Genomic DNA, 8,384 nt, shown 5'->3' with positions numbered 1-8,384 from the left:
TTCCTCACAAGGCATGCTTCTTCCTGGAAACAGAAATGTGGTTCATCTTCTTAGGGAAAACTGGATCGTTAGATTTCTGAACTGGTTTTGCAACTATATAGAGAAATATTGGGGTGAAAGTTAATTCTAATGTGGAAATTCTATTCTGTAATTGTCATAGAAAGAGGTGTTATTTCTGGATCCGGTAGTCCCACCAGGGCATTCTGTAGTAGACAGCCTCAGATGGCCTACCTCCTGGTCACCTGAGCCCCAAGCCCCACAGGGCCCTGGGAGTGAGCTGGGCCTCTGGGGCAGAGCAAGCCAGTCCTGTCCTTGCAGCCACCACCCCCCACTTTTTAAATTGAGAATTAAGCTTAATGGAGGTACTTGCAATTGAGCCATGGATCTAAAAGAGTAAAAGTGGGCAAAGTTAAGAGCGTCATCTTCCAAAACTGTCACTGTTATGATCTGAACACGTGGCAGCATCGTAGCCAAAGAGTTTTATTAGAAACTCGATTATTGTTAATCGAAAACTTTTCCCAGTCCCCTGCCGTGATAATATAGTCAGCATTGGCAATTTTTGACAGTCTCTACGGAGACTCGGGGAGAGGGGGACTGTCATTTTTAGCTGTAATCCAGAAAAGAAACGTGGCTTTTCACCTCCCGGGTCCTTGTGCTGCAGGTGCAGTGTCTTCACCCACAGCAAACATGCTTGGCGCGCAACCCTTGCCGAATACCTTCGGACAGTGTCAACACTGCGTGGCAAGTGGTGAGGCGCCGGTGTGTGCAGGCGCTGCCAGGGCGCTGACCCGGCAGTGGGTGCGTGGGTGCCGATGCCACCCGTCCCGGAGCCGACCTCCTGCTCCGCGTCGTCCCGCAGCCCTCGGAGCCTGAGCTCTCTAGCAAGGATTTCTTTGCGCTCACACGGGCTCCAGGGTGACGAGGCCCTGCATGTGCCCTGACCTGCCTCGGGCGACCGCTGTGCGTCACAGGCTGGAAGGAAAGGGCTGCGTCCAGGCGCCTGGGTCTGTAGGATCCGGGCTTCTCCCCTGGTCCCGCTGCAGAGCCGGGGCCACCCAATTCCATCACTGGGCGGCAGTTATTAAACGCTGTTTTTTCTTTTTTTTTCCGATTTTATTTCCTGTTTTTGTATCTGTTTTCTTTTTCCTCTCTGGTTGGTGGGTTCTAGATATGAGCCCGTCAAAGACAAGGAGCGGCGGGCGCGGTGGCTCATGCCTGTAATACCAGCTCCTAGGGAGGCCGAGGCGGGAGGATCACTTGAGGCCAGGAGTTCGTGACTAGCCTGGGCAACAAAGGGAGACCCCATCTCTTTGAAAAAAAGGGAGGAGAGCAGAATGCTGCGGCCACCCTTCGACAGACTAGAGTGGGGCAGGTTTTTCCTTATGCCTGGAACTTGTGGTTAGGGATGGTAGTGCACAGCCAGGCTGAAGGCCACTGGGCTTCCAGCTCTTCCTCAGGGGGCCGCCTTCACAGTGGCTGAGGGCTCTTTCCCCATCGATCTTGAGATGTTCTGGCCCTTCCTGGTTAGCCTGGGCTGCCGCCCTCACTCCAGGGCCTCCTTCCAAGTCTGGGGCTTTGGTGGTAAGATAGGGCATTTAAGTCAGGGGGCCAGAGATCCAGAGGATTTGGGGGAGGGTGGGCAGGGACACAGAGCTGGAGGTTAAGGGGAGTCTAGGTGGGTGAATCCACAGAGAACCCTGTGTTAGGTTAATGAGGTCAGCCTAGAAAATGGCCCTTTTGCCCCACCCAGAGAAATCCTCAGTTTCACCAAACTTGACAGCCACTCTTCTCACGAGGCTAGGTAATCACAGAACTTTAGAATTCATTAAATTCTTTCGAGTAGGAAGATGAATATCCGTATTTTTCGCTTGGATTTTCTGAAATAAAACAGAAAAATAAACTATTACTTATCTTACTCTGAATTGTTTATTTTCTAAAATTTCCCTTGGGCATTTAATGATATTAATTAAACCCTTACCTGAACTAGAGTTCTTTGAAGTATTCAGGTTGGGGCTATGGTAACCTAAAGTTTGCAAAAGAAATAAAGTTTAAGAGTGTAAATATAAGAATAAAAGAAAACATCATGTTCATTTTTGAAAAGTCACTAAGCCAATAATAATAGAAGCGCCATCGCTGTACATTGAATCACCTCTCTAGACCACATGCCCAGCTACCAATGGCAAGTGAGGCCATATCTTCAGGGAAAAAAAAGATTTAGACCAAGAAATCTTAAGCCTTTCCTGCTAGAGGGAGAACAGAAAGCCAGCAAACTTTATGCTTGCATGTGGTTTGGTCACCTGGTAATCCCTCCATTTTGTGCCAAGGGCCTGTATGGTTTCTCTACTTTATCAGCTCAGCAGTACCCTAAAAACTCTGGTGGCAATTAAGCAACCTAACACCAAAAAGGAAAAGAGCAGCTGGGTTTAAATTCATGTTGAAACTGAAGGGTAGACAATGGTGCCACTAAACCAAGGAATTACTGTCCTTCCCCAGTTAACAGTCAATGTAGGCAAACCATTCAGTGAAATGACACAAATGGTTTGAAGATAAAGATGCGAGGTCGGCCAGAAAATGTGGGGCCAGAGCAGAGAAGGCCTTGAATGCAACCATGAGGAAGTGGATCAGGTGTGATTCTCCTACAGGGAACAATGTGGACTCACACAATTACATGAAAGCTGCAACTGGAATGGGCCTTGGTGTTTCCCCCAGATGCTGGTAGATGTTGGTGGATACTGGAGAGTGTTAATGTTTAGGATGGATCCGACTGACACTAAGAGGCTACTGCGGGGCTCCAGATACGAAGTGATGACAGGGTGGGCCAGCGTGGGTGGCCATGTGAATGAAGAGGAGAGGGCGTATTTGAGAAACGGGAGGTAGGCTCAGAAAAAGGTTGGCTATCATGAGTAAAGGAGAAGAAGGGGGATTGCAGAAGTTAATGGCAATGTTAAGTCAAGCAAAAGCATTTTTATATCGGGAAGCATTGCCCCTCAGCTTATCATGTCCCTTGTCTCTATTTATGCCACCCCAATTAGACCTCCCCAGAGAACAGGGTCCAGCACTGTTCTGTTTTGTTTATATCTGGAACATCCAGCCACCCTGGGCTGATGAACAACAGGAGCTCGATTACTGGTTGACTAATTCCCCTGGGCTTGGGCACAGAATACTGTCCCTTCAATTTAATGAACATTGACTTCATGTCCACTGTGTGATGGATGCCCTGCAGAAATTAGGAGAAAATCCATGCCACAGGAAACAGCTTATGGGTTAATGCAATTGTGAGGGCAGGGAGTTGCTGTGTTCTAGACAGAGAAGTAACTACAAAACAAGGTGAAATAAGGCCAGTGCTTTGCTGTCCTGAGAAAGAAACTGAGACCCCTGAAGGTGAGGGATTCAACATGAGTTCATGAATTTGGTCGAACTGAAACAAGTCGTGGAGATTAAAGGTGGGAGTGGGGAAAGGAAGCATCTCAGGAAGACAGAAACAGACAAAAACAAGGAAAGGGATGTATTTACTCCAGCTGAGAGGTTCACATCAGCACTGGGAAGCAGAAAAGCCTACCAGATCCAGCCACATTCTTGCTGGGTATGTTATAGCCAAGCATTATAGAACCTTTATTTGATTTTAATTGTGATGCTTTTATTATGCATGCTACAACTATTAAAAGTATTCTGTGCTTAGAAAATGGATAGGATAAGAAACTTGCAAAAGTAAGGCAGTGGCCCTACCATGAGCTCAGAAGTTTCTAAGCCAATCTGCAGTCAAGTGATACAGGTTAATGCCTAGTGTGGCTTTGGAGCCACGCAGAGTTGGGTAGAGAGTGAGGCCCAAACAAATGCAAACAGACATGTGTATGCATGTTTTCTACACTTGCATAATAAGCAACGCAGGCCAGAAAGAGGCCTGTACCCTCAGTAGTCACCGCGCCAGACCCAGACCTAGTTTGTGCCTGTAAAAAAAAAAAAAAGAGTTTTTATTCATCCCAGTTTCAGGGATCGAAGTATGTGTTGCTATTTTCATTAGGTCTATAAAATTGATGATAACACTCCAGTATTAAAGAAAACACCTAGTTATTGTGCATGGAAAATTTATACAAGTCAGCTGATGCTTCTTTACTCTTTATTGGATTTAAAATAAGGTTAAAAAGAACATTAGACCTGAAATTTCAATATAAAATAGATAAGATAAATAGAAATATAAGAGCATTTATCTTCTACTCTCAAGTTGTAAAAAGTTGCAAAGGCTCCAATTCTTTACATTTCACTTTTGTGAATATTTGTTGAAAAATAATCCTAAAGAAAATTCTGAAAAAATAATGTCAGTAGCCCATCATCCTAACCTAATGCTTATTTCAATACATTTCTATTTTTATTCTGTGAATGCATGAATGTAACAAAGCAACTGTAGCCAATAGGATTAATAAATCATTTTCTAAAAGTGAAAATGTTTCATAGACTATAGTTCAAATTTAGATAATTCAACATTTACTTAGATTACCACACCTTTTCTCATAAAAGGTACAGTAATCTGAGTAACCACTCTCCTTCTCCAGGTCTTCTCACTCTGCTTCTCTGGCTTCTTGCCTCAGCTATACCGTGCAATGAACAGCTCAGAGAGCTCCCATTCAATTAAAAGGCCCCACCCTTGACCTTACACTCCACACTCGCTATTGCCTGAACTCTCTCTGCCCTTCTCATGCACAACTCACTAAAAACTCCTGGTCCCCACTTTCCCACTCCTCATTCCCTCCTAACCACAGGGCCATCTGGTTTCTGCCCTCCCCTGTTACCAAGACCCCTTTAGCTAAAGCCAGTGACTTTGGCCAGTGACTTCTGCTCAATGGTCCGTGGACCCTCCTTTTAGTGCTTGGTGATGGATCCCTTAGTTGAAGCAGGTGACAGGCTTCTCCATGGTTTCCATGTCCCCTCTCTCCAGGTCTGTCCCACCTCTCTTCTCCCAATGACCTCTCTTCTCTCAGCCTGCCCCAGCTCCTGGCTCCATCTGCTCCAGCCTCCTGGGGTTGGTGACCTGGGATCCCATCAGCACAGCCTCCTCTTTCTGCTCTCACACTGCCTCGGTGGTCACCTCTATGCCAAGGCTTTGAATCCTAAATCTTTACCTCCTTCCCAGGCCTATCCTCTGAGTTCCAGAGGCCAGGGGACCAGAACCTTGGTGTCACCTGGGCACTTTACATTAAACTAATCATGGCCTTCCCTTTCTATGAACACCTGCTCTTCCTGACCTGACTTTGCAGAGGGTCACACCCTGGATCACCTAACAGGAACCACCTGGGCATCACCAGTGCCTGCTCCTACTTCTCTGTCCAGCATCTAATTCAGGTTCTCCTAAGCCTCCTCCTGTACATCTACCAAACCCATCCCCTCCTCGCCACATGCTCTGTTTCTGCCTCAGTTCAGCTCTCACTGGCTCCCACCTGGTTGGTGCATGAGAGTCCTTGATGATGGGACCTCCTTGCAGCCCACCCTCCCACTCATCCCTCATGCGGCATCAGCGTGGTCTGGGCCTGTCTTTGCTTATGCCCTCAGGTGGCTTCTCACTGCTTCCAGGTAATGCCCAAGTTCCTTGACATGTGTCAACTGACACATAAATTTGGTTCATAAATTTGGAAAGGAGAGCTTTATTTCTCGTAAAAGGTTGCAGCCTGCAGGGTGGCCTTTATGACAGGCCAGGAAGCAATAGCCTCAGGCAATAGCCAAGAGCACATACTTCGAGGGAGGGAACAGGAATTTATGCTGAACAGGGAGGCTGAATATACATATTTAACAAGCTATAGGAGGAGGATGAATATTTATGAAAGGAGAAACATGCGCATGTGCAATTGAGTTTCAGGCCCCTTCATAGGTCACCTGTACAAAAAATGGCAGTGTTAGCATGGTCTGAGGGTGGAGTTTTTGTCCCTCTGAGGTCAAAAGGTAAGCAGAGGTCATGAAAACCCTTTCTGCTCATACTCTGTAGTCTAGTTAGAACCACTCCGTGGTCAGTGGTCCCTTATCAGGAAGGAATGCTGGTCTGTTGTGCTGAAAACACAAAAGGGAGGAGCAGCATTAGGCAGTTGATTGAAATCAGCAGGGGAGCAAGTCTTTCCAAAGGGCTGGTTCCTTTTAGCCCTTAGGGAAGAAAGCCTAATGGCAGTTAGCAAGGGAGGGGGTATAACGAGGGTGTGTCTGACCTCCCATCCCGTCATGATTGGGAACTCAGTTTTAAGGTTTCTCTGGGGTCGCCTTTGCCAAAAGGGGGGGTCTGTTCAGTTGGTTGGGGGGCTTAGGATTTTATTTTTGTTCATGCATGGCACCCAAGGATCTCCCTTGTTTCCCACCCTGTGCACTGCCCTAGAGGGAGAGATCTTCAGCGTCCCCCCGGATGCCCCGCATCCCACCATGAAGACACACACCCACACAGGCAGCCCCTGCCGCAGTGCTCTCTGCCTGAAGGAGGTTAGTGCATGAGTCTGTGGACTGAGTGGGGAAGATACACCCTCAGTGAGGGCATCCAGCTGGCTAGGGGCCTGGATAAAACAAAAAAGGCAGAGGTAAGGAGATTTCCTCCCTCTCTCTTCCCTAAAGCTGGGACACTTCTTCCCCTGCTCTTGAATATCAGAACTCCAGGCTCCCCAGCCTTCATACTCCAGGACTTACACCAGCGGCCCCCAGGTTCTCAGGCCCTCGGCCTTGGTCTGAGAGCTACACCATCTGCTTCTGAGGCTTTCAGACTCAGGTTGAGCCATGCGACTGGCATTCCAGGGTTTCCAGCTTGCAGATGGTCTGTTGTGAGACTTCTCAGCCTCTGTTATCATGTGAGCCAACCCCACTAATAAATCCCTTCCCATATGTCTATATCTCTATCCTATTGGTTCTGTCTCTCTGGAGAACCCTGACTAATACAGATTTTGGTACCAGGAGTGGTTCTAGAGGAACAGAATTTTAAGGATGAGATTTCTTAATTAATTTTGGGGTTTCTGGAATTGGCTCTCTAATCTGATTAGACCTAAAAATGCTAAAGACTCTACTTCTCATGGCACAAAGAACACTGATAGTCCATGGTGTGAACTGTTTATAGAGATATGCAAAATATCTGCATCAAACACTTATAAGAGTCCAGAAACTTGGTAATTCTGTATGTGATACTCTCTAACATTTGTGGAAAACCAAGGAATATAATGACATTGGCAGGTTGCTTCTGATGTCGCTGGACAAAGAAACGAAAGAAAAGGATGAGCTCAGGGATTTGGCTCCAGCTCCACAAAAATCTCCTTAGACCCTTAAGTGTGCCTTGAGCCAGAACCTTCTCCCCTGTAGGCACAGAGCTTAGGCATATGAAAATCAAACAGAAGGCTTCTTCATGCTATTGGCTGAATTATAACAAAAATTGAACTCTCAGCCTTGCAGGGTGGCTACTGTTAACGTGAGGGCACTGGTGGGAAAGGATGGGATCCTGTGAGTTGATGAGGCTGGAGACAGTGAGCTCCTAACTTCTGAGGAGGCTTGTGTGCCAGCAGACATGGCCGCCCCACGCCCAGTGGCAGCAGCAGCAACAGTGTCACCCACAGTGGTTTCAGCCTTTCCACCTCTGTCCAAGGGGACTAGCTGTGCATCGCCTAAGGAATGGTGACGGCCTCAGCTGAGGCGGTTGCTAAGACAGACAATGGTGCTTCTCCTCCAGACCCACCCCCACCAGCCCTCTTTGCTTCTGGACCTATAACTAGGTTCAAGTAAATCTCAGCAAGTCCCTAAAAGGTGAGAGGTACAAGGTATGACCTGTGAGGAGACGTGCTACACTCCAAAAGAGCTACTTGAGTTTTCTAATTTATACAAGCAGGAATCGGGGGAGCACGTGTAAGAAGGTACATTAAGGGTATAGGATAATGGCAGAAGGAATATAAAGTTGGACCAGGCCAAATTTGTTGGTAAGGGCTCACTAAGCAGAGATTCTGCATTTAATGCTGCAGCTTGGGGAGTTAGGAAATGTGCTAATTGTTTGTTTGTTTGTTTGACTGACTGAAACATGGATAAAAGGGTGGCCCACTGTGAGCGAGCTGGGGATGCCTGGTCTCCCTCGGTTTAATGCAGAGGAAGGGATTCAAAGGCCAAGGGCGATTGGAGTACTGGAGTGGATTTCTCGTTTAAAACCTACTCACATATATCCATGTTTCCTACTCCTGCTATCCTGCCTCACTCTCCCAGCCTGCACCATGGCCTCACGGGAGTACACAGTGAGCAGTTGACAGAGGAAGAGGAGTCTAGGGCCAGAGTTAGTGATGTTTCCACACGATACGGAGGCACCGCCTGAAAGTGGACAGCTCCGGCACTACAGCCCCTTTCTGGGACATTCCTGAAGGACTGTGTGGTGAAGGCAAGTCTGCCCAGTG

General features: G+C 47.4%; 1 pseudogene; it reads left to right on the top strand.

Annotated features, from left to right (window-relative positions):
- The first annotated feature begins 445 nt into the window (after nucleotides 1-445).
- On the top strand, nucleotides 446-578 carry LOC138387656 (U4 spliceosomal RNA; annotated as a pseudogene).
- Nucleotides 579-8,384: the final 7,806 nt, after the last annotated feature.

This window comes from Eulemur rufifrons, chromosome 1, assembly GCF_041146395.1.
Source record: "Eulemur rufifrons isolate Redbay chromosome 1, OSU_ERuf_1, whole genome shotgun sequence".
NCBI lineage: Eukaryota > Metazoa > Chordata > Mammalia > Primates > Lemuridae > Eulemur > Eulemur rufifrons.
Note: the sequence above shows the minus strand (reverse complement) of the source record. Positions and strands in the feature narration are given on the sequence as shown.